The sequence below is a fragment of the Myxocyprinus asiaticus genome, chromosome 38, assembly GCF_019703515.2.
Source record: "Myxocyprinus asiaticus isolate MX2 ecotype Aquarium Trade chromosome 38, UBuf_Myxa_2, whole genome shotgun sequence".
NCBI lineage: Eukaryota > Metazoa > Chordata > Actinopteri > Cypriniformes > Catostomidae > Myxocyprinus > Myxocyprinus asiaticus.
Window position 1 is genome coordinate 39,960,251 of NC_059381.1, and position 25,322 is coordinate 39,985,572.

General features: G+C 38.2%; 1 pseudogene; it reads right to left on the reverse strand.

The window, feature by feature from the left end:
* The window catches only part of LOC127429172 (rap guanine nucleotide exchange factor 6-like), a 147,148-nt pseudogene extending 128,613 nt beyond the window's left edge, over positions 1–18,535 (reverse strand).
* Positions 18,536–25,322: the final 6,787 nt, after the last annotated feature.

Genomic DNA, 25,322 nt, shown 5'->3' on the forward strand with positions numbered 1-25,322 from the left:
ATTGATATTACTGCATAAATAAACTTTGTTTATATTACAAAGAGAAGTGTTTTGGTTTGTTTTGCATAAGCCTGTGTCATGCTGACGGGATGTCAGTGCTCGGATTCAAGCCTTCATTCATTGTTTTTTCCCGAAAATTGATATTCTTCGGATGTCGATTTTGCTAAGAAAACAATCTAATATTGAGACTGTTATACTATCTGGTTATTAGTCCCTGATTCCAGGGTGGTGCCCCATCAATGTTAATCCTTATTAATATTCTGTTGATTTTTGATAATTCATAATTATCTTTGATTGTTGAATTTGAATGATCAATAAGCTAGTGTTAATTTTAATTAATGTTTCATCGATGTTAACAATTAACAATTATCTTTGATAACTGTTGATTTAAAGGATTAAAAAAGCTAACACTGATTCTCATCAATGTTCTATTGATTTCAATAATTAATAATTATCTTTGATAATTATTAATTATTGCTAATAACCAAACCTGCTCCTAAATGTAGCGCACTACATTTACTGGGGACCCATATGAGGTTTTAATGAGTTAGATTCAATTAATTAATTTAAATATTAATTAATAACTAAAGAAATAATTATTAATTATTTCTGATAGTAACACTGATCTAAACAACCAGTAAAGCCCTACACTTTAGAGCAGTGATCCTCAACTGGTTGTCTGTGGCAAGCAATGGGGAGCAATGCTAAATGCAAATAATACAATGCAACTAACCATTTTATTTTGCAGAGTTAGGACTACAACAAAAATATACAACTGCAATTGATCCGGAATGCGGCGGTGCGACTGGTCTTCAACGAGTCCAAGAGAGCACACGCCATGCCTCTCTTCATTGAACTACATTGGCTGCCAACGGCTGCTTGCATTAAGTTCAAGGCATTGATGCTTGCTTACAGAACAACCACTGGCTCTGCACCTCCCTATCAACACTTACTACTTCAGGTCGATGTGCCCTCCAGGTGAACAGCTCCTTGTATAGCCATCTCATAGAAACACAAAATCACTTTCCCGGACTTTCACTTCGACTGTGCCCCGCTGGTGGAATGACCTGCCGAATTCCACTCGAGTAGCTGTTTCTCTAGCCTCTTTCAAAAAATACCTAAAGACACAGCTCTTTCGTGAGCACTTGACCCTACCCTACTAATTCACTCTCGGCTTCATTTAAATAAATAAATAAATAAATGCAAAATTAAAAAAATCTATCCATTCTTCTACCTCTTTTCTTTCACCTTTCACTTCTCCAAGCAATTTTGAAACTTGTATTACAGCACGTTGCTTCCTACTGTCTCCATGATGATTAGCTTTTATTTGTTCTCCTTTTTGTAAGTCACTTTGAATAAAGGCATCTGCTAAATGAATAAATGTAAATGTAATAATATATATATATATATATATAGGCTAATCAACTTTTAAAAGGGAGGAGAAAACGCTTCTTATATCTTTTGTTGTTGGCATCAAAGGCTGTGCGTCCAATCATACTCTAAATTTTTTTTTGCTGTAATTCATCTTTCACTTGGCAGAAACAAGCCAAATTAGGTACATCCCCTCATTCTCGAAAACCATGAACACACAAGGTCAAAGAAAATATTAACCAGACTACATTAAATACTTTCAACAAGGATAAACCACAACCACAATGTATTTTGTGCAGTGAGGTTTTGGCTGCAAAAAGCATGAAACCATTAAAATTCAAGAGACAATTAACAACTGAAATTGTTAATCTTCCTCTCCAGCCTGTCATGTTATGCAGTTCAAAGTAATGTTAATAAATTTCAATGATCTCAAGAAATTTTTTTTTTTTTTTTTACAATAAACAGTTTTGGTACTGTGCTGGGTCACCATGATGTCCAATGTAAAATATGGATCCTGAAGCAAAACAGAGAAGCACTGCCTTAGTGCACTCATTCATCACAGGTTAAATAAGAAAAACAGGGCGCACCTGGTAGATATCAGATAGGCTACTGCTCCCTGAGTCACTGGCAATGCTGCATCCTGACTGGCTGGGAGGCAAGTGCATCTGCTGGTGGGGGTGCTCTGTCAGGTGCATTATACTGAGGTCAGCAGGAAGCTGTTCAGACAAGACAGGAAGTGAGAGAAATTAAATTATTTAGGTTCAATTATTAAAATATTCAGTAAAGGACATCATTTATAATGCAAAACACAAATCTTCTGTTCGGCTATCCATAACTGTTTGCATTTTCTGCAGCATGATTGTATGATTAGATTGAGCAGGAAGTAATGGGAGAAAAATATAAAATCCCTGACTGTCATTTCTCAGCAAATCATGTTGCACTAATATGATACCAGACCCATCACAATCTGATACAGAGACTTTTAAAAAGTCTCAAAATATAGCCACAAGACATAAAGAATATCCGTGTAAAAATGAATTTAGAATGATAAAATCACTTACTAACCTTTTCTGTGATAAGTTATAGCCAATTTTACAACTTCCTTACCATGATGATGTAATGTCAACAAACCCTAAAACGACTGTAAAAATGGCAGTTTAAACAACTTTACAGCTCAAATAATACACAAGTTTTGTAAACTTTTATAAAATTATAAGCTTCACATTTCTGTGTTTAAACCCTCAAAAAATTGCCACGTTCACTTTCATTGACCCCATTCACATCCATTATAATTGCCTCACTGAAACCCAGATTTCTGCTTTTTTTTTTTTAAAGAAAAGGAGGGACGAGTCGAAATTTTTGTGGTAATCATCATTATGCCACAAATGCTTTCGATTGAGCTTAACTTGTATTGAACCCAGAACATTCCTTTAAGACTTCATTGTACTATAAAAACGTACTGTATGTTTCAGTGCTAAGCACCCTCAAAAGAACCTTAGAGCACCCTCAATTGCAGACCAGGGCAAACTGCTGCCCGCAGGTCAATTTATCATGAACGTTTTTTATTAGATCTTTCATTTATTTGGCTTTGGGACCTATCGTGCATCCACAAGCTTTTAATATGCCCAGGGTTGCCAGATAATATATGCAGACATAAGTCGCACACGGAGGGGACACGTGAGCAAATCAAGTGAGAGAGGAAAATGTTTGTTCTTTGTGTTATTTGTAAAATGCACAAGTCCCTCACACCTGTATGTGAATGTTTTTTACGTCATTTATCAATGTCATGCAGCCTGTTTTATTCAGTTGTGTGCTGAATGTGATGCCAAACAAACCATTGACAAGACCCACATCATGACCCATGAGTGTGTAAACAGGTTTATAATGTTCTGAGAATAAAACAAATGTGTCCACTTTGCAGCCAACATTAAAATAAGCCTTTAGAATCTATAATTTCCAAATATTTTTTCACTATTAAACCAGACTCCTGATGTAGAGTGTTAAAATGGAATATTAAATTACCACTGCATTGAAGTATGGTAAAATAACAAATTAATAATTATACTCAGTCTTAATTCAGTCTTACTAACACGTGATAGAAATGTAGCAGCAAAACTTCAAGCAATCGCAGAATGGTCTCATCAGAATACACTTCACAAAATTGTGAATCATTCATTGAGTGCATGAGTGCACTACTACTTCTGGGATTAAAAGATACAACTATGCAGAAATTTTTATCTTCTCTCTTTCATGTTCTACTTAACAGCTGATGTGGCCCCTGTACCAAAACAATTGCACACCTCTGCTCAATTGAATATGTAAGTCTAATTGGCAAGCAGATTTCCTTGAATCCCATCAAACACACAAAAATCCCTGCAGTTTGTGAACACACAATTGCTGCATCAAAACTTAAATGTGTATGATTGTGCAAATCACTATGTCCTAATCTGCAGGCACGGCATTTTGCTGTCATTTCAGCGACAGATCAAGTGAAAAAAGCAATAAATGTTTTGTACATAAAATGTTTTTTATTTACGTTGTTTTAGTAGCATTTAAACATGATTTAATATATTTAAAAAATTTGTAATTATGATACATCTCCACTTTATACAGAGCACACCCACTATTTTCAGAAGCACCCTCAGTGATTTTGATCTGACACCGGGCCTGTTGTGACATCACACATCAGCACATGGCTGCCTCTACAGCAAGACATCAACACCTACTTTTAAATAATTGCACCTTTGGCCCGAATCTTTTAAATAATTGCACCCTTGAACCCATCTGCTCTATTTACAATTATTTTTTTATTTTTTTATAATTGTTGTTCTAATAAACATGCACTAGATGCATAGATAGATTGTTGGTGCCAGACTTGTTTGAGTATATCTGTAACTGCTGATCTCCTGGGATTTTCACACACAGCAGTCTCTAGAGTTTACTCAGAATGGTGCCAAAAACAAAAAACATCCAGTGAGTGAGAGTTCTGCAGATGGAAATGCCTTGTTAATGAGAGAGGTCAGCAGAGAATGGCCAGACTGGTTCGAACTGACAAAGTATATGGTAACTAAGATAACTGCTCTGTACAATTGTGGTGAGAAGAATAGCATCTCAGAATGCTATTCTGAGATGCGGGCTGGCGCTGTTTTGACGGCACGAGGGAGACCTTTCACAATATTAGGCTGGTGGTTTTAATGTTGTGGCAGATCGGTGTATATGGCTGTATTCGAGGGGCTATACAATGTTAGCCAATCATAACAGTGGGCATATTCATTTAAAGAGGTCCTATTATGCTTTTTGGGATTTTACCTTTCCTTTAGTGTGTAATATAGCTGTTTGTGCATGTAAGAGGTCTGCAAAGTTACAAAGCACAAAGTCCGTGCCAAAGGGAGTTACTCTCTCCCACAGAAAACACTGCTCTTGAACGGCCTGAAATGCCTGGTTGCAGTCCAGCCATTACTTCCGCGACTTTTATGGTAAGGGTCGTTACATTTCCGACACACGCTCTAAGTGGTTGACCAATCACAACAGACTGGGCCAGCTGACCAATCAGAGCGGACTGGGCTTTTCTGAAAGTGGGGCTTTAAAGAGACAGGAGCTAAAACAAAGCTTTTCAGACAGAGGGTGAAACGAGGTGATGCAGCAATGTACAGTATGAGAAACTTTTTTAGTTTTTTGAACATTAAAGTATGTAATCCTATTCTAGTAGACCCCCAAAATAAAATTATGAACCTGTAAATGGGCATAATATGGGCTCTTTAAGTTTAAAGGAGACACTGAGGCCAAAACTGATTATTTCAGACTGAGGGCCAGAGACAAGGTGGAAATGGTCATTTATCACTAAACTGTGAATGTTTTGGGGTAAATAAACATTACTAACATAAGTGGAACTCAGGGAAGAAAATAAAATGACAAAAAATGAGTATGTCATTACCCTTTTGAAGCTGCACTATGAAAGATTTTATTTTTGGATACAATTAACAAAATTTCATTATTGAGTGAGTACATAAAAAAAATAGTGTCTTTGTTTTACTCCGATTCAATAATGTTTTTTATTCAAAGCTGTCAAGTCGGATTTGGCGCGAAATCGCAGGCTTATGTCATTCATCCTTGATCAGAAAAGAAAGGCCAGCTCTGTCTTGCATATCAGTTTGGGAAGTTATGGTAGTTCAGTCTGTGTTTAACTGTTATCTGTTTAGCGAAGTTGTTTACTTGCTATAATGCTTGTATTTGTTTTCTGGTAGGGTTGTTGAAGCTTAAATTGTTTGTCATGCTTTAACCTCGTGCAACCCCGCATCCACATGCGTGGACGTTGTATTTTGACATTGCTATACGCAATGCATAACTTGAATAAAAACCAACTGAATACTGTTGGGCCTCATGTATTCAGATAGAAGACAAAGGCAGGCCTAACACAGTCGTAAAACCTAACTCAGGCCAACATAACAAGTCATAAATCTTACTAATAAAAACCGCGCCAAAATCAAACAAATGGAGTCCAAAACAGACTATAAATCCCATGAAGCCTTGCTCACTAAAGGATCGAACACTCAACTCCTAATGGATGAGGCACACGACAGAACGCCCCTCAACCATGACATCATCAGTAGTAGAAATACCTCTGAAATGCTTCCGGGATTTGCTTCCAGCAACTTTGCTCGCTGTGGGTAGATGCAGCTCATCGCTGCTCTCAGGTGTAGCCTCATGGCACAAGGAAGTAACGTCCAACTTGAAACTGTGGCCATACAATCTCCATCTCGCTGGACGAGTTGAGATTACTCTGTGTTCCACCGAACACTCTAACGGACCCGAAGGAGACCGCCGAGCAATCCGCATCTTCATCTGTTTGCCTGCAGAAGTGAAGAAAAAAAAAAAAAGTCACGTCCGTCATTTTGCGCGTGTCCCTCCTTTTACACACACACACACACACGCACACTCGCACTCACACACACACACACCCTCATGTGTTATAGGATTATTTTGATTTCCATATCTAATCATATCACTGTTTAGTTTGTAGTTGTAAGTTGGAAATGTATTGACTGCATTGTATTAATTATTAATTGATATTACTGCATAAATACACTTTGTTATATTACAAAGAGAAGTGTTTTGGTTTGTTTTGCATACACCTGTGTCATGCTGACGGGATGTCAGTGCTCGGATTCAAGCCTTCATTCATTGTTTTTTTTCCGAAAATCAATATTCTTCGGATGTCGATTTTCCTAAGAAAACAATCTAATATTGAGACTGTTATACTATCTGGTTATTAGTCCCTGATTCCAGGGTGGTGCCCCGTCAATATTAATCCTTATTAATATTCTATTGATTTTTGATAATTGTCTTTGATTGTTGAATTTGAATGATCAATACGCTAGTGTTAATTTTAATTAATGTTTCATCGATGTTAATGATTAGTGATTATCTTTGATAATTGTTGATTTAAAGGATTAAAAAAAAGCTAACATTGATTCAAATCAATGTTCTATTGATTTTAATAATTATCTTTGATAATTATTAATTATTGCTAATAACCAAACCCACTCCTAAACGTAGCGCACTACATTTACTCCATATGAGGTTTTAATGAGTTAGATTCAATTAATTAATTTAAATATGAATTAATAACCAAATAAATAATTATTATTTCTGATAGTAACATTGATCTAAACAACCAGTAAAGCCCTACAAGTGTGAAATACAAAGCATGATAAATGTAGTTGAATGAAACATGTCATCACATTTTTGCTTGTTCAGAATTTTTATTTTAAATATAGTCAGGACCAATTACTGGATTTAATTTATGCCTCTAAAAAGTCATTAAAATGTCTGTGTTCAGTTTATTTCTGATTTGATATATCTCCTCTGTTGAAATCTGAAATAGTCTCTTCATTTGGCCACAGGCTGCTGAGGGCAAATTTCTTATTTACAAATAATTCTTCTTCCAAAGTAAGAATTGTTAATGGAAATGTATCGATGTATTGAAACGTGATGTATCACAACCTTTATGTCATGAGGTAGCTTCAATATCCAACCCAAGAGAATGACAACTGCATGCATACATTAACTACGTTACTGATAGAATTATTCTTTCAGAACCTGATGCTGCTTATTGTCACACAGTCAATATCGTTTTTTATAGTTTAATATTAATACTGACCTATGAAACTTATGAAACCACTTTTACCAAAAACTGTATAAACAATGGTTTTGTTTTGAAATGAAGTTACAACTAGGTCAAAGAGGCAAACTGCCTTTTTAGCTGAGCCTTACCCAATATAAGTATACAGAACATTTCAGCTGACAGTATTTATGAATAAAAGAACAGCAGGAAGGTGTAAAAGTACATACCTTATCACCAAAGGGCTTATTAGAAGCCTGTCATTTTCATAATTAAGACAAACCCCAGACAACTTAATACAAGACATTTGTTCTACAGTCACACTGACTTCATGTAAGAGGGAACAGACCATCTGAACCCTTTTTCCATGTGTGTAATGGTCTGTAGAGTAGTGTGTTCTGCTAAAGTAGATGCAGAAAGACTGCATCAAACTCATGGAAGACAAACATCTTCCTCTTTAGATGACAACAGGGAATAAAAATAAGTAATTTATCAAGTGCACTTTGATTATTACTGAAGCATATGTATGTGTTCATTTACAGCCAGTCATGGACTTGCTGTCAACGTCAACATGAAATCAAAAATGAGCCAAAATGTCTTTATAATCTTTAATCAAAATGTAAAAACATGCTACGCCTGTGTAATGACTTTTCTTTTTGGCTGACATCACCAAGACCATTTAAGTTGCCAGCTGTAGACCTCTACAATTGACTGATATTTCTGGTTTGTAATGTCCAACTTCTAATTATCCAATCAATTGTTGTTGATTAAAATCAAGTCCCACCATACATGTTTTGCTTGTTGAATATCCTTTTCACTCAGAAATATGTCACATTACAGAAGTAAAATAGGTTGCAAAAGCCATTTCATGTTGACTTTAAAGCTGATGTGTGTCATTTTTATGTAAAATAGCTTTATCCTATTCCAGTTTAATGAAACAACTACTGTATAAGTCAGTCATTTGTAGCTTGACTTCATTTTACCTGTGACTCTAGCTCTGTGATGTTATCAAAGTATTGCTTGTTTGAGTGGCCTGACATGTCGTCCACAATAGTAACACCTGACTGATGCTCAGATAATTACAAGAAAACTGCTAAAACCAACAAACCATCAAGTTTCAGGACGAGTTCAGGTCAGTTTTTCAGGCTTAGAATTAATAAAAAAATTTATATTCATTATAAATATTTTGTATCATATATTTATTATAATTTAATCATATAATCATATATATATTTTTTTTTTTCCCAAGATGGCACCAGTGTGTCTGTTGGCAGGCCATCGTTTGGTGTTTGCGTTGCATGTTTTACCCATTGTCGTCCTGTTTCAATGTTTGTCTGTGCATCGAGGTACCTCACTTCGCATCTATGACCGTGATTTCCTTCTCAGCCTTCGAAACTCTGCTGTGGATTTATCCAGTTGGAAGTGGAGGGGGCAAGAGTCATCTGATTCCCCATTCATTGCACGTATGCCGGCGGACATCTGTTACTTCCCGGACTGCTCACTTCATCGAAGGAAATGCAATAGGAGATGGGGCAAGCAAGGCAGGGTGATGGTGAGACTGAGAAGGGCTCTTGGCATTCCCGCTGGACCTCCTGGGCTCTCGGCTGTGGGGGCATATGTTTCCGATCTTCCATTTCAGTGCCCAGCTTCATTGCGCTACATCGAACTAAGGTATTCATATCTTGTTTCTGTTACTCCAGGACGCTGGGGGGTGTCGCCTAGATACCCGTTAACACGACTGTACTCTCGTAAGTGGGGAGTCCCGTTTTGTTTTAAGCATGCTGTGGTGCAACCCTCCTTAAAAAGTCTGGTCTTGATTCCACAGTTTTAAAGAATTATAGGCCAATCTATAAATTGCCTTTTTCAATGTAAAAAATATTAGAGAAAGTTGTTTTTCTTCAGCTTTCTGCCTTTTTAAACAGAAATAGGATCTTTGATAAATTTCAGTCAGGTTTTAGAGCAAAACACAGCACAGAGTCTGCTTTCCTTAAAGTGTCGAATGACTTGTTGAGGTCTGTAGATTCAGGAGACTGTGCTATCTTAGTGCTCCTTGATCTTAGTGCGGCCTTCGAAACTATAGATCATGGTATTCTCCTAGACCACTTAAGTCAATGGTGGGGATTCAGGGGATTGCACTAAATTGGTTCTCTTGCTATCTGAAGGAAAGAGCATTCTCTGTTGAAATTGGAATTACTCATCCTCCTCTATGCCTGTCTCTTGTGGTGTTCCCCAAGGCTCTATTCTCGGCCCGGTTTTGTTTTCTTTATATATGCTTCCGTTAGGTTCTATCTGTCAAATAGATACCACTGTTATGCTGATGACACTCAGCTTTATCTCCCTATCTCCCTATATAATTCTACTTGAAATTCTCTGTTTGACTGTCTTGAGGATATTAAAAGATGGATGGCTGTTAACTTTCTCCAGCTCAGTGAATCAAAATCTGAAGTAGTTGTGTTTGGCCCACATGAATCGGCCAAACATTTAATTAAACATCTTGGCCCTCTTTCCACTATCTTAAATACTCAGGCGAGAAATCTGGATATTATTCTTGAATCTGATCAAAATCTGATAAACAAATTAATTCAGTGGTTAAAAAGTGGCTTTTTCCAACTCAGGGCCATCACTAAAATAAAACACTTTCTGTCATTCAAAGATCTGAAGACTGTTATTCATGCTTTTATTTCGTCAAGACTGGATTATTGTAACTCATTTTATTTGGGAGTTTCAAACACTTCATTATCACATTTACAGTTAGTGCAAACTGCAGCAGCTAGGCTCCTGACTGGAGATTAAACATTAAACATTAAATGACATTAAATCCTGTGGTACAATTGAGTCTTTTAAATCTCAGTTGAAGGCTCATCTTTTCTCTATTGCCTATAACTGTGTCTAGATGCATTGTATTTATTCTTGGGTTTATGTTCTATATTGTTTTAAATGTGAGTGTATTTTAAATCTTTCTTTTTTTATTAAATGTAAAGCAACAAATGGTCAACGTGTTGTTTTTAAATGTGTTAGAAATAAATGTGATTGATTGATATAATATTTAAAATATTAGGCTACACTTATTTAATATATACTATTATTTTTTTTATTTGAAAGTAACTTATTTTGCTTAGTTCTTAGTTAATTTGTTCTCACTCACTGAGACGCTCAAAGACAAGTTAGGTTCACACCAAATGTCTTTTTGCATGCGTCTGCACTGTTTTTCAATATAAACACGTGCTGGATGGACAACTTTGACCTTTACACCACCGCCTTCTCTAAATTCTCAGGATACAGAGTCAAATAGTCTAAATACCTGCGTTCTGTTTCATTCATTGCCCTGTGCAGCACAGGTGTCACAAAGATTCAACTGTTTTTCACCTACCAAAGTTTCAACGCTTGATAAACGGTATGCGTTTATATATATTATATATATATATATATATATATATGTGTGTGTGTGTGTGTGTGTGTGTGTAAAGAAAAACAGGAAAACTACATTTAAATGCTTCCATTTCAAGTAACTGCAAAGCCCAAACCAAAAACAACACACATGCAATCACAGTAGAGCGACACACCAGAGAAGTATGACATCACTTACTTTGGAGGACCACGGCTGCAAGCAGTTGGCATAGCAACGGACAAGGAAAGCCATTTCCCAAGAAGAGAGGAAAACTTTCCACCAAATGAGAAAGAATCCCGATGGATTACGGAAAACTTGAACTGGCCGTGAGAGAATCAAGCAATCCAAGTAACCATTTCAGCAAAGAGTCACCAAGAACTATCCAGTTTTTCCTTGGAACATTGCAGGAACTAGATCCCACAAAGGGCAGTGCCTAGACTAGACCAGAGATCCTACTTAAAGAAAAAAAAAAAAAAAGTAAACACCCAAATAAACACTAGAGGCCTCAAATTCTTCTTTTGAAGAACACAACTACAAAAGTCCAAGCTGAAAAAACAACAACTCTATGAGGTTTTGGCACTGTTTGAATTCTTCTGGTCCCATGTTTTGTGCTGTATCAGACCAAACACAATGCAGACGATTTTTGTGAAAAAGCAGCAGAATAGTGTGGCTGTCCACCTCTGGGGTCTGTGTGCCTGCTGCTGCATCCATCCTCCAAGCGCACATCCCCTGCCGGAGACCCCAGGAGCTTTCTCCCGAGAGACTGCCATTGATTGGACACTCCGCCGCTGAAGATAGAACGTCTAAGACTGAGAGGGACGGAGAAAAAACAGTCAGAAAAGAATGACATCACCTGTACTGGGAGGGCTGTGGGAGCATGGGGTGGGGTGGGGTGGGATCGAACGACTGCATTAGAGCGATAGGCTGCATGGAGCGCAAGAGCGGAGAGGAGACGTGGAGCATATTTATTGATTTGAAAACAACATAAACCCAGAACCTTCTGTGATGTCCTCTCTGCAAAAGCAGAATTCATAAATGACAACAATGGGCATAGATTACATTTCCAGACAAATAGTGAAAAACGCATGGTATGCTAATGTATTCATTGTGCACACTTGCCACTTAATACAGTTTGTTGCACTATTTTGTGATTGTGACAAAGGTGCAGAGAGGAAGAAATTAACCTTTCAAAAACTTGATCCTATTATCAGGTCAGACAGCAGGCAGCAGATTTTGGGACTTCTGGTAATACAACACAAAACTGAGCATGTCTGGCATGAACAAAAGAGAGAGAAGAAAAAAAAAAAGCACTGCATAATGGGAGTCCTTTTCTCTACAGCTGCGTGAAAACCCTCTTCTTTCTCTGAAGCCAGAAAGTAATGGGAAGTGAATTTAATTCCCATGCCTGCTCGGATCGCCTCAGATGCTCAAGTATGACATCATCTCTTTCAGAGACAGCCAATGAGAGCTCAGCACATGGAGCTTCCCGAGGAGTGAAAAAGGCTCTGTCTCTGAGCTGGTGGACTATGCTTAGCTTCAAATATAACATAATTTGGTTTGCGAGCAAGCTGCAGTCACTTTAGTAGCCTATCACTGCAGGCAGATGCTGCTTAAATCTATCAATAAAGACTCAGAGATGCAGCAGACATCCAAAACACATTTTAAAATCTTTCTGCAGTCAAGTACAACTGATCACCATAACTAGGCTTGATCTCCACTATATGACCTAATCCCAATCTTTTCAAAATAAAAGCTATGATGGTGCACATTAAATTCCAATCACATATTGCCATGCTAATAAGAGAATTTCAAATGATTATAGAAATGCAATGACATGCACATTTTTGCATGTCTCTCTGCCTGGTGCAGTAGCGTTATGCAGGTGCTCGACTTTGGACTATTTAAGGAGGTGTTCTGAATGCTTCTCGCATTAATGATGCATTCACATTATGTTGGAATTAATGTTAAAAACAAGATGACAACTCAGAGTTTCTACATGGAGCTGTTTATGTCCTTAAACTCAGAAATTATTGGTTTCTATGGCAACGCTCATCATGCCATAACGGATCCATGTAAAATATTTAATCACTACATTAATTTACCTCTATATGTTCTTCCAAAATGTTTGAGGACATAGAAAGCACACCAGGTAACACTGACTATTATAAAATGGCATATCAAACAGAAATACACTATATGGCCAAAAGTTTGTGGACACCCCCTTCTAATTAACGAATTTGGTTACTCCATTAAATCCAGTAAAGAAAAATCTTAATGTTTCTTTATGTAATGGCTTGGGCTTTGTGTGCTTCCAAATTTGTGGCAACTGTTTGGGGATAGCCCTTTTCTGTTCCAGCCTGACAATGCCCCTGTGAATAAAGTGAGGTCCATAAAGAAATGGTTTACTGTGTCTGGCATGGAAGAAATTGACTGGCCTGCACAAAGACCAAACCTGAACCCCACTGATCACTTTTGGGGTGAACTGGAACAGCAACTGTAAATCAGGCCCCATCGACCAACATCAGTTCCTGACCTCAATAATAGCCTTGTGTCTGAATTAGAGCAAATCCCTGCAGCCATGTTACTACATACAGTATAGTGGAAAGCCTTCCCAAAAGAGTGGAAGCTGTTATTACAGCAAAGGGGGAAATTGATGCCTAAGGTTCAACGCTTTGCCAATTCTTTAATTACCTTTTCAAGCTTTCCAACTCATTTGTCCTCTAAGCAGGTCCTGGTTTACAGCAGAACAATTGTAGTTGTGCCTCAAAAAGTCAGTGACGTTTACGGTGTACACATAACTTGATGCCTATTGGCACACTTAAGGCTGGTTTATACTTCTCAAAGTATTTTTAGCAAGTCTGTCCACTGGTTGCCATCTTTGGAATGCTCTCAGGCAACTATTTTTCTATGTAAACAACCGGCATACAAGTGCAGCTCCTGTCTACTTTAATGGGGAACGACCAAAATCTCCAAACCGGTTGGTCAAGTTTAAGATCAAAGAATATATTTCAGTCAGCAGTAAAATCTGACAACACTGGTATCATAAATTGTGCTTCTTTACCTCAGATTACAAAAAAAAATAAAAATAACAAATAATTCCATGCTTGTATAGCTAATGCACATGCGTGTTCACGAGTTGACTGACAGGCGATGTCTGTATCTAAAGGGTGATTGGCTCTTTTACCTGTAAAGTGGTACTTCCTTTCTACATCCCGGTTAACAGATATATGGCTGATACATACATACATACATACATACATACACAGTTGTGCTCAAAAGTTTGCATACCCTTGGAGAATTGGTAATATATGTACCATTTTTAAAGAAAACATGAGTGAGCAGGCAAAACACATTTCTTTAATTTCTTATAGGATTCATATTCAACTGTAGGTTATAACAGAATGGCACAATCATAAAACAAAACATGGCAAGAAAGAAAAAAATGAAATGACCCCTGTTCAAAAGCCTGCATACCCTTAGTTCTTAATACTGTGTATTGCCCCCTTTAGCATCAATGACAGCGTGCAGTCTTTTATAATAGTTGTCTACGAGGCCCCAAATTCTTGCAGGTGGTATAGCTGCCTATTCGTCTTGGCAAAATGCCTCCAGGTCATGCAAAGTCTTTGGTCGTCTTGCATGAACAACGTCGCACGTTTGAGATCTCCCCAGAGTGGCTCAATGATATTAAGGTCAGGAGACTGTGATGGCCACTCCAGAACCTTCACCTTTTTCTGCTGTAACCACTGGAGGGTCAACTTGGCCTTGTGCTTAGGGTCATTGTCGTGCTGGAAAGTCCAAGTGCGTCCCATGCGCAGCTTTCGTGCAGAAGAATACAAATTGTTTGCCAATATTTTCTGATAACATGCTGCATTCATCTTGCCATCAATTTTCACAAGATTCCCCATGAGCCACCACCATGCTTCACAGTGGGGATGGTATTCTTTTCACTATAGGCCTTGTTGACCCCTCTCCAAACATAGCGCTTTTGATTGTGACCATAAAGCTCTATTATGGTCTCGTCACTCCAAATTACAGTGTGCCAGAAGCTGTGATGCGTGTCAAGGTGTTGTCGGGCATATTGTAACCAGGCTTTTTTGTGGCATTGGCGCAGTAAAGGCCTCTTTCTGCCAACTCCACCATGCAGCTCATTTTTGTTCAAGTATCATCGTATTGTGCTCCTTGAAACAACTACACCATCTTTTCCCAGAGCAGCCTGTATTTCTCCTGAGGTTATCAGTGGGTTTTTCTTTGTATCCCAAACAATTTTTCTGGCAGTTGTGGCTGAAATCTTTCTTGGTCTACCTGACCTTGGCTTGGTATCAAGAGATCCCCGAATTTTCCACTTCTTAATAAGTGATTGAACAGTACTGACTGGCATTTTCAAGGCTTTGGATATCTTTTTATATCATTTTCCATCTTTATATTGTTCCATTACCTTGTTAGGCAGGTCTTTTGACGGTTCTTTTCTGCTTCCCATGGCTCAGTATCTAGCCTGCTCAGTGCATCCACGTGAGAGACAACAAACTCATTGACTATTTATACACAGACACTAACTGCAATTTAAAAAGCCACAGGTGTGGGAAATTAACCTTTAATTGCCATTTAAACCTGTGTGCATCACCTTGTGTGTCTGTAACAAGGCCAAACATTCAAGGGTATGTAAACTTTTGATCAGGGCCATTTGGGTGATTTCTGTTATCATTATGATTTAAAAAGAAGCCAAACAACTATGTGATAATATATGGCTTCATATGATCACTATCCTTAAATAAAAGACAGTTTTTTTGCAAAAATCAATTTTTTCAAAATCAATGCCAAAATTTCACAATTTCTGCCAGGGTATGCAAACTTTTGAGCACAACTGTATATCACTAAAGACCAAACCCAGAGAGCCAACCTGCTGACTTTACTGGTTTCAGCAACAGCAACAGCAAAAAAAAAAAAAAGGAACTAGCTCTCAAATTGTCAAAAATGGTCAAAAAAAAAAAAAAACAATATGTAAAGGTTGTCTTCCAATATGGATTCTTCTGCAAAAGTAAGGTGCAGGTTCTTTTTCATGAACAAAACGATCTCTGCGTGTCAACATATATGGCCCTATGAAATCTGTTATTTCTTTTCAAATTCAGTTTTATTTTTTCAAAAATTCTATTTCCCATTTTATTTTATTTTTTTGAATTTGACAGTTTAATTCAATTTTATCATCACAAAGCTGTGATTTAATTAAATATATAGCCTGTATGTGCTGCACGCTGTAGAGTGAATGAGAGCTCTGATCTCTGTCATCTACTGCACAAGAGCACGTATGATGCTCTAGATGTGGTGTTTTCAGTGTATAAACCACTGGCTTCACACATTCACCTTAAAGGATGCTGCACATGCAGACTGTAAATTAATTTGATAATCTCAGTCTTTGCCGTTTAATAATCACACTAGGGCTGAATCCAAAAACGTAGACAGCTGACTTGCTGCCTAATCAGTTAATGGCTTTTGTTAACAGCATTTTTGAATGAATGGAACTCTTAAGGAAGCTAGTCTTAGTTTGAAAAGCTCCTTATTTTCATCCTGCCTCCATATACAGCCTCCGAAGGCAGCATTTTCCAGTTTTCGGACACAGCCTAAGACTCCTATTTTAATTTGTGTGCTGAAACAAGTACAAATACGTAAGCACAGTACCAGACCCGATTCTGATACCCGCATCAGAATTTCCCTAAAATGTATATATTGTCTTGGTATAATAAGCTGGGAGAGATAAAGTATATAAATATCCAAAAACTACACACGTCACCTTTAACTCTTTATGACAAACAGTGAGAAATGTTAAAGAAACGCATGGATTGAGAAGACAGCAAATTTCAGCATACTGAAAAACATACTGATAAGACACTTGCACCACACTTGCATATGACCTGTGAATCATGGAGGCGTCACTGTCAAACAGCCAGTGGAGGAACATCAGTGGCCTAGACATCTTTCAGACTGACAGGAAACACAATACCACAGATCTGCATTCTGTTCTTGTTTATGTCCTATGTTACATTCTGTACTACTCACTACTCCAGATAGCAACAGAGCTTTTAATAATATTGAGAATGTGACTGTTTCTACCCATCATTTCATACAATGACCCATCAGACAAGAGAAATCAGTCATAAAGCAGATGATTACCAGTTGTAAACTTTAATATGGAAGTTATGGATGTATATTGTGGTTATTGGATGGTTCTTTTTTCTGAGTTCCATATTCAACAGTTTGATGAAATTCAAATTGGTGTCTTATCAAATAATCATTTTTATTCATTTAATTTTTCAACATAACATTGGATTTTTATCAAATGTAGTGCTTTTATACAAAATCCTTACAGCACAATCCAAAATACAATGGAGATATTTTTGTTAAATGAACTGCTCTAAAACAGAATATCACATTTGTGATGTATTGCTTTAATACATTGTTATTACCACATCACATTAAACATTACTATACAGTAGTAATATACTGTAGTTTTTCCACATTCCACACATTCATATAAAGACATTTTGGAGGTAGTTTCTCACCCCTGGATAAGCAGTTTGCTACATAGCTCACTGTGATTATTTAATACAAAGCTGTAATTTAATTAAATATATAGTCTGTATGTGCTGCACGTTTCAGAGCACACTGCTGTCATGTACTACACAAAGATCATGAGCTGGGGTTTTCAGTGTATTCATTCAGTTTGAAGGGTGTAGCAAATGCACATATCTATTCAATTAAACTGCAGCCATTTGCAATTATGTAATCACAGTATGATGTATCATGATTTACATTTTAATTTAATTGTGCATTCAAAATATGCGAAGTTCAGCATTTTTTTTTTTTTATGGCTAATGCCATTTCTATGACTGGAGTCAGTGATTCCATCAACTTTCTCCCATCACGACAATCATGGGGCCCTATATGTGGTAACCACAGTTTAAGCGGACTTTTCGACAATTGTTTTAGAGAATGTATTTACGTCCCAAGTGTAAAGGCTGTATCACAATACTACCAGTGTATGGACTGATTTAAAAAAAAAGTCCAACTGTCATCATTAAAGTTAACACAACAGCAATGTTGAAATGAAAAAAAACTCATTTTTGCACTGTATTAATACTTAAACTTCAGAGTATGTGAAAATGTACTTCACAGGGCTTTGTCAATGACCATTGATGTTGTTTCACAATACACACCGCTGGCAAATACACAAACAGTACAGATTTGTGTAATTGACACCCATTTTGAATCCTGATCATTACCATGTTTTTATACAAAGCGACAAAGTTAAACAATTTTATTATACTAAAATATTTTACAGGACAAATCATTTCACAGGACAATTGGGTATTTCTCATTTTCCATGACTGGAAAACTGCATTTCAAAATTCCAGGTTTTACAGGATGCATGGGAACAAGGGCTGCATGATTTGGACAAGTCACATTGCAATTTAGAAAAGAAATTATTGTGATTGCGATTTAAACTGCGATTTTGATTTATATACATACCTTTTGCGATTGTAACGTTGGTGTCCTGGAGAGGAAGAGAAGAGACGCAGGAGCAGATTCCTTTTCATTATAAACGTTGGAGTGGAAAACAAACACTGGAGTGGGAAACAAACACTAAGGCTAACAAAACCGTGATACTTCACAACCTAGCACTTAAAGGACTGACAAAGACTTAACAAAACTAGAGGGTATTTATACACTGAGAAACAAACGAGGGAATAGAAGGCAGGTGCAGATGATGATGAACAAATAGGAGTGATTAGGGCAGTGAATCCTTGGAAATAGAGTCTGGGGGGAAACTTCAAAATAAGAGTCCTTGAAGAGAATGAAGAAGACAGACTGTGACAGCGATAGGGTCTCAGCCCACTAATCATCATCATTAGTTTTTGAAACACAGTCAACTCGAATATTAGGGACGCTCCAATCAGGATGTTAACATTGTCCGATGCTGATCATTTAACTTTTTATCAGCAGCTCTGTCAAAACTGGTTATATGTAAGCTTTCTGCTCAATGTCACTGTTAACTGAATCTCGCTGTTGGTAATACCGTAGTTGTTGCCTAGTTTTTGCTGTCAAAAATACTTTTGGTTGATTGAATAATTAAATAAACATAAAATACTCACTTTTACGCTTTACTCTAGGCCTTAAAAACAAGTAGGCTTATACAAACTATTTTCTACTGTTTATAAGATAGTCCAAAAAACCGAGGCTTAATGTCAAACTGAAGTTGAACTGATAAACCCTTGGTGTAATTAAACTTAAAGTGAAAGTTTTGGTTAGCTTGTCACCATTTCATCTAATTATTTGTATTCATGATTTTATTATATTTCATTTAACAATGTATTTTATTATAGTATCTAAATATTTTATATAGATTTATTATATGTACATTCTTCCTTTTCATTTTGTTGGATGTTGGTAATATTAGTTCCGCTTTCACTTGTTGCTGCTGGGAGTGTAATAAGGGCGACACGCTCTCTCATGAGGTACACGAAATGACAGAAGAATGGTGAAAGAGCGCAGGTTTCTGAACTCTAAAGGTGTTACTGTTAATGCTGTTTGCTCAGCAGTCAATTCATAAAGTTGGAATTATAACCCATCTTGTATTATGCGTTATTATTATAATACCTATACCTGACGGAGACTGAGATGCTGCTACTGCAGATGATAATAAAAAAAACAATTTCACGCATTACGCGCCAGTTTAGTGTAAATAAAGCGCTTAGAGCTCCTAAGCAAACAGAACCAAACTCTGAGCACTTCTGTTACTCGAGCATGAGATGGAGTTGCAGAGCACAGAACAGCTCTGAAAACACTAACAATGCTCTAACTTAATATAGACCGGACAGAGCAACGCAAATAAACTTTGAAGCGAGCAGACTATTTATTTATTTAATTAATTCAATTCAATTTAATAATCGCAGAAGTTCATATCGCGATTTCGATTTGATTTCGATTAATCGTGCAGTCATAGTGGGAATCCTGATTTGAATTTAAAACTGTAAACATATAGGTACCATCTGATTTCAAATCAGGCACTAAAATTGGATACAAATATAGAAATATCTCTGGTACAGTAGCGGTAGTCAGCACTGGACAGCTGACCTCTTCCCTTTACAAGAGTGTGTGGACAATGACTGAATTTGGGCAAGTGGTGTAATGATGAAAATTAGTTTGTCTGTGGTTTTAAAAGAATTATTGGAAGAAAAAAAAAACATTATTAACAGGTTACATGATGTCTAAATACCATTTTCACTGTGGAAAAATTGCAATGGATTTTACTATTACATTCTGCAATAAAAGTGTTACTTTTCGGTTTTAGTTTAACTAATTCTAATCCCTGGCATAAATACATCATAAATATCACCTGGACAACAAACTAAGATGCAGAATTTTAAAAAGAGCTTTTTAAGCAAAATGAACTTGAGCTGGACAGGTAAACTCATCTATCACACACAAGCAGCTGTACCTACTGATGCACTGCTTCGTTTTAACAGTGTCAAGAAGACAAACTATGGCAGCGGAACACTCTGCCAGTGCCAGACACCTGTATTATTTGGAAAAGATGACCAGAATCTTGGATCAGCTGTAACACATGCAGGTCTCTCTTTATTCCTCTATATTCTTGCAAACACCACTTCCATCTTGTTCACCCACTGCCCCCTAGAGCCTATATGCAGGAACACATGTAGAATTACAAATCTATATTCAAACAACTTGAATATCACATCCCCTTTCTTTGAAGGCTTGACATACATCGTCAGTGAACACAATATAGCAACTGTGCAAATCCTTTAGATATAACATACCAATGCAACAACCAGCATAAAAGAGAACGAAAAGTAAACATAATTATATCAACGATAGTGACAAATAGGACTTGTACGTGTGATTTTTTTCGTTTTTTATTTTTAATAAATTTGCAAAGATTTCAAACAAACTTCTTTCACATTGTCATTATGAGGTATTGTTTGTAGAATTTTGAGGAAAATAATGAATTTAATCCATTTTGGAATAAGGCTGTAACATAACAAAATGTGGAAAAAGTGAAGCGCTATGAATACTTTCCGGATGCACTGTATTGATGGAATCTTTTGCAACCCCAGAGGATAGCCAGGAGCTCTTTCTCGATCTGAGCATAGCTTATTTCTGAGTCCGTGAGTGACTTTGAGGCATATGTGAGTGTTTTACATTCCTGCAGCAATGCTGCGCCTAATCCATATTTGGAGGCATCCACTTGCAGTGTGAGGTCTTTGCTTGTGTCGAAGAATGCCAACATGGGTCCTGGTTCCCTGGTAATGATGTCTTTCATCTTTTGGAAAGCTGCATCATGTTGCTTGTCCCATTCGAACTCATTGTCGTGCCGCAGTAGCTGTCTCAGAGGTGCGTTTATGTCTGAAAGGCTTGGTGCAAACTTTGAAGGATAATTGACCATGTCAAGAATTGTTTCAAGTTCAGCACAATTCTAAGGTGGTGACATGTCTTTTATGGCCTCCACCTTGTGAGGGTCTGGTTTGATTTCATCTTTGGAAAGACGGTGGCCGAAATAGCTGACTTACGGAACGCAAACAGTTCTTTTCTCAGGATTGAGGTGCACCCCTTTTTCTCGGGACCTTGCCAGCATCCTCCTGAGATTATGGTCATGTTCCTCCTTTGTCTTTCCGTAGACCAATATATCATCCACAATGGCCACAACTCCAGGCAGACCTTCATAAATCTCATCTATATTCTTCTGAAAAATATCCTTGGCTGAGACAATGCCAAAGGGTAGGCGACAAAATCGGAATCTACCGAAGATCGTATTGAAAGTGGTCAGTTTCGAGGCTTTTACAGAAAGCTTGATTGCCCAGTAGCCGGACCTAGCATTACACTGAAGTTACGGGCTCCTGCCAACTGGTGTGATGTCATCTAGTGTAGGCAGAGGATAGTGTGGCCGCTTTATAGCCTTATTAAGATCCCGTGGATCCAGACAGACTTCTCGACAACGCACAGGGCATTTACCCAATCTGTCGGCTCTGTCTCTTTCACAATACCTTGCTCCTCCATGGAGTCCAGCTCCTCTTTCAGCTGGTCTTGCAGGGCAAAAGGAACTCTCCTTGGTGGGTGAATGACTGGCGTGGCTGTTGGGTCCAGCTGAATGTTGCATTCTCCAGGAAACAGGCCGATGCCTGTAAACACATCAGCAAATTCATCAATAATTGACTCAAAATCTCTTTCCGAGGAGGATACAGACAGCACCAGCTTAATCATGTCTAAGTCTAAACATGCTTTTAATCCAAGCACAGATGGTTACTGGGTGTCCACAATAAAGAAGTTTAGTGACATGGCATTCTCTTTATATTAGCAGTGCAGTTGGCATGTGCCTTTAACTGACAATGGCTGTCCACTATATCCTGTGAGCTTTTTGTGAGTAGGTTGCATCTGTTGGGCCTCATGTATTCAGATAGAAGACAAAGGCAGGCCTAACACAGTCGTAAAAACCTAACTCAAGCCTCCACATTCCAAGTCATATAAATTATACTGATAAAAATCGCGCCAAAATCAAACAAAGGGAGTCCAAAACAGACTACAAATCCCATGAAGCCTTGCTCTCCAGCAACTTTGTTCGTCCTGTATAGATGCAGCTCATCGCTGCTCTCAGGTGCAACATCGTGGCACAAGGAAGTAACGTCCGACTTGAAACTGTGGCCATACAATCTCCATCTCGCTGGATGAGTTGAGATTACTCTGTGTTCAACCGAACACTCTAACGGATCCGAAGGAGAGCGCCGAGCAATTCGCATCTTCATCCGTTTGCCTACAGAAGTGAAGAGATTAAAGATTTCTCTTCCATCTTCAATCAAGTCGACATTTCTGAGTTCTCCGCCAGCCCGCCGAGAATCAACAGCCGTACCGCCCGCTGACAGAGCGAGGAAACAGCCTCCCATCATCACCCGAGCCTCAAGGAACCAGGTCAGAGTTAAAGGATGGAGGAACACACATTCTGCATCCTCACGCGATTCAAGTAAGAGGTTTACGTCTGGGCAGAGATAGAATATTATAGTCTGTTATTCTTGTGTTTCAAGGTTTTTGCTTGTACAGTTTACGGACCGCCATGTCCGCTCATTATTAATACTCAGGGTATTAATTATCACAAATTAGTTTTGCTGTATTGTGGTCCAACCAAATTGGACTGTTGTGCAATTTCGCCATCGCGGGTGAGACGGGTAAACTAAGTTCATCCATTAAAGAGTCAAAGTACGCGGGGTCTCTGAGCAATGAACTAACAGCTGCTTTCTCTCCCACGATCGTGAAATCGGCTCATGTTCTATTGATTTTAATAATTAATAATTGTCTCTGATAATTATTAATTACTGCTAATAACCAAACTTGCTCCTAAACGTAGCACACTACATTTACTGGTGCCCCATATGAGGTTTTAATGAGTTAGATTCAATTAATTAATTTAAATATTAATTAATAACTAAAGAAATAATTATTAATTATTTCTTATAGTAACACTGATCTAAACAACCAGTAAAGCCTTACACATCTTTGTCTTTGTTACATCTATGATGGCGCCGCAGATGGCCGCCTCGGTGTGGATCGCTTCTATTGTTGTAATTTTTGTTTGTTTGTCCTGTGTTTAGTAATCTTTTTTCAGTCAGTTTTACCAGAGACGAACTGCTGAACATTCGACAGCATACACCAGTTTTTTTCCCGGATTTTGAATATTCGGACGTTTTATTTGACATTTTAGTTAAACAACTGTGTTGTTTAAACACGCAATGAGACGCAGGCGAGGGAGAAGAGCAGGTGCGCTGGTCAGGCTCCATCGGCGGGGTTTTCGAACAACGCTGCCGAGCATTCATCTTGCGAATCTCCGCTCTCTCCCTAACAAAACGAACTACATCTCACCCTCACAAACAATGACTTTTCAAACTCTGCTGCCTTGTGCTTCACAGAAACCTGGCTGAGTGAAGCCATTCCGGACAGCGCGTTACATCTGCCGGGTTTTCAGCTCTTCAGAGCAGATTGCATCACGTAGTTAACGGGGAAAACGACAGGAGGTGGAACATGCTTTTACATCAATGAAAGTTGGTGTACAGATGTAACAACGTTAAAGAAGATGTGCCGTCCAAATTTGGAAGCGCTCTTTATTAACTGTAAGTCTTTCTACTCGCCGCGGGAGTTTTCCTCATTTATTCTGGTGAGTGTGTATATCGCGCCAAACATGTGTTGAACGCAGCGCTGCAACAGCTGGCTGATCAAATCACAGACACGGAACAACAATACACGGACTCAGTTATTATTGTTCTTGGGGATTTTAACAAAGCAAACCTCACACGTGAACTGCCCAAATACAAACAGCACATTACATGCCCAACCAGAGACAGAAATATACTGGATCATTGCTACACAACAATAAAGGATGCATATCACTCTATTCCTAGAGCAGCTTTGGGACTATCTTCTTCCAACCTACAGACAGAAATTAAAATCTGCTAAGCCTGTATTAAGGACTGTAAAGAGATGGACCAACGAAGCAGAGCTGGAACTATAAGTCTGATTTGACTGCACTGATTGGAGTGTTTTTGAGGCTGCAGACACCAATCTGGATGAGCTCACAGATACAGTTACATCATATATCAGTTTTTGTGAGGATATGTGCATTCCTACTAGGACTTATTTAACATTTAAAAATTACAAACTATGGTTTACAGTGGAACTCAGGCAGCTTCGTCAGGCCAAAGAGGATGCTTACAGAGTTGGGGATAAAGTGTTGTACAATCAGGCTAGGAACACACTGAATAAGGGAATCAGAGTGGCTAAAAGAAGATACTCTGAGAAGCTGAAAAACATGTTTTCAGCTAACGAACCTGCATCAGTGTGGAGTGGCATGAATCAGCTTACGAATTACAGGACTCCTGCCCCCAACCCTGTGGTGGACCAACAACTGGCTGACTACCTGAATGTGTTCTACTGTAGATTTGAAAGGCCCAATCTCACACCCCACACCCACTCTGACATTAATTTCACACAAACACCAACACCTCCTGCAACCATCTCCTCTGGATTGGTGTTGCCACATTCTTTAACGAGCAGTCGGAGTTCAGTGACAAACTCATAAAATGTTTCCATGACACACTGCGTTTTCTCATTGAATTTGTATCTGGCAAAAATTGGGTTCGCCTTTGGTACTACGTAAGCTTCAGATTTGTCGTAGTAAGTTTTGAGCAACTTAGCTTCATCCTCGGTGAGAGACCATGTGTCATAAATATCCCGTCCTTTCTCCCCGACCCATAGAAGCAGGTAGCTGCATTTCTCCGTCTCCTCCTTGCAGCGAAACGGTCCCAAAAACATCAGTTCAACGTGCTGCCTAAACTTTCTCCATGCATCGGGAAGATTCTGTGATTCCCAATCCATTCGCGGTGCAGGCAC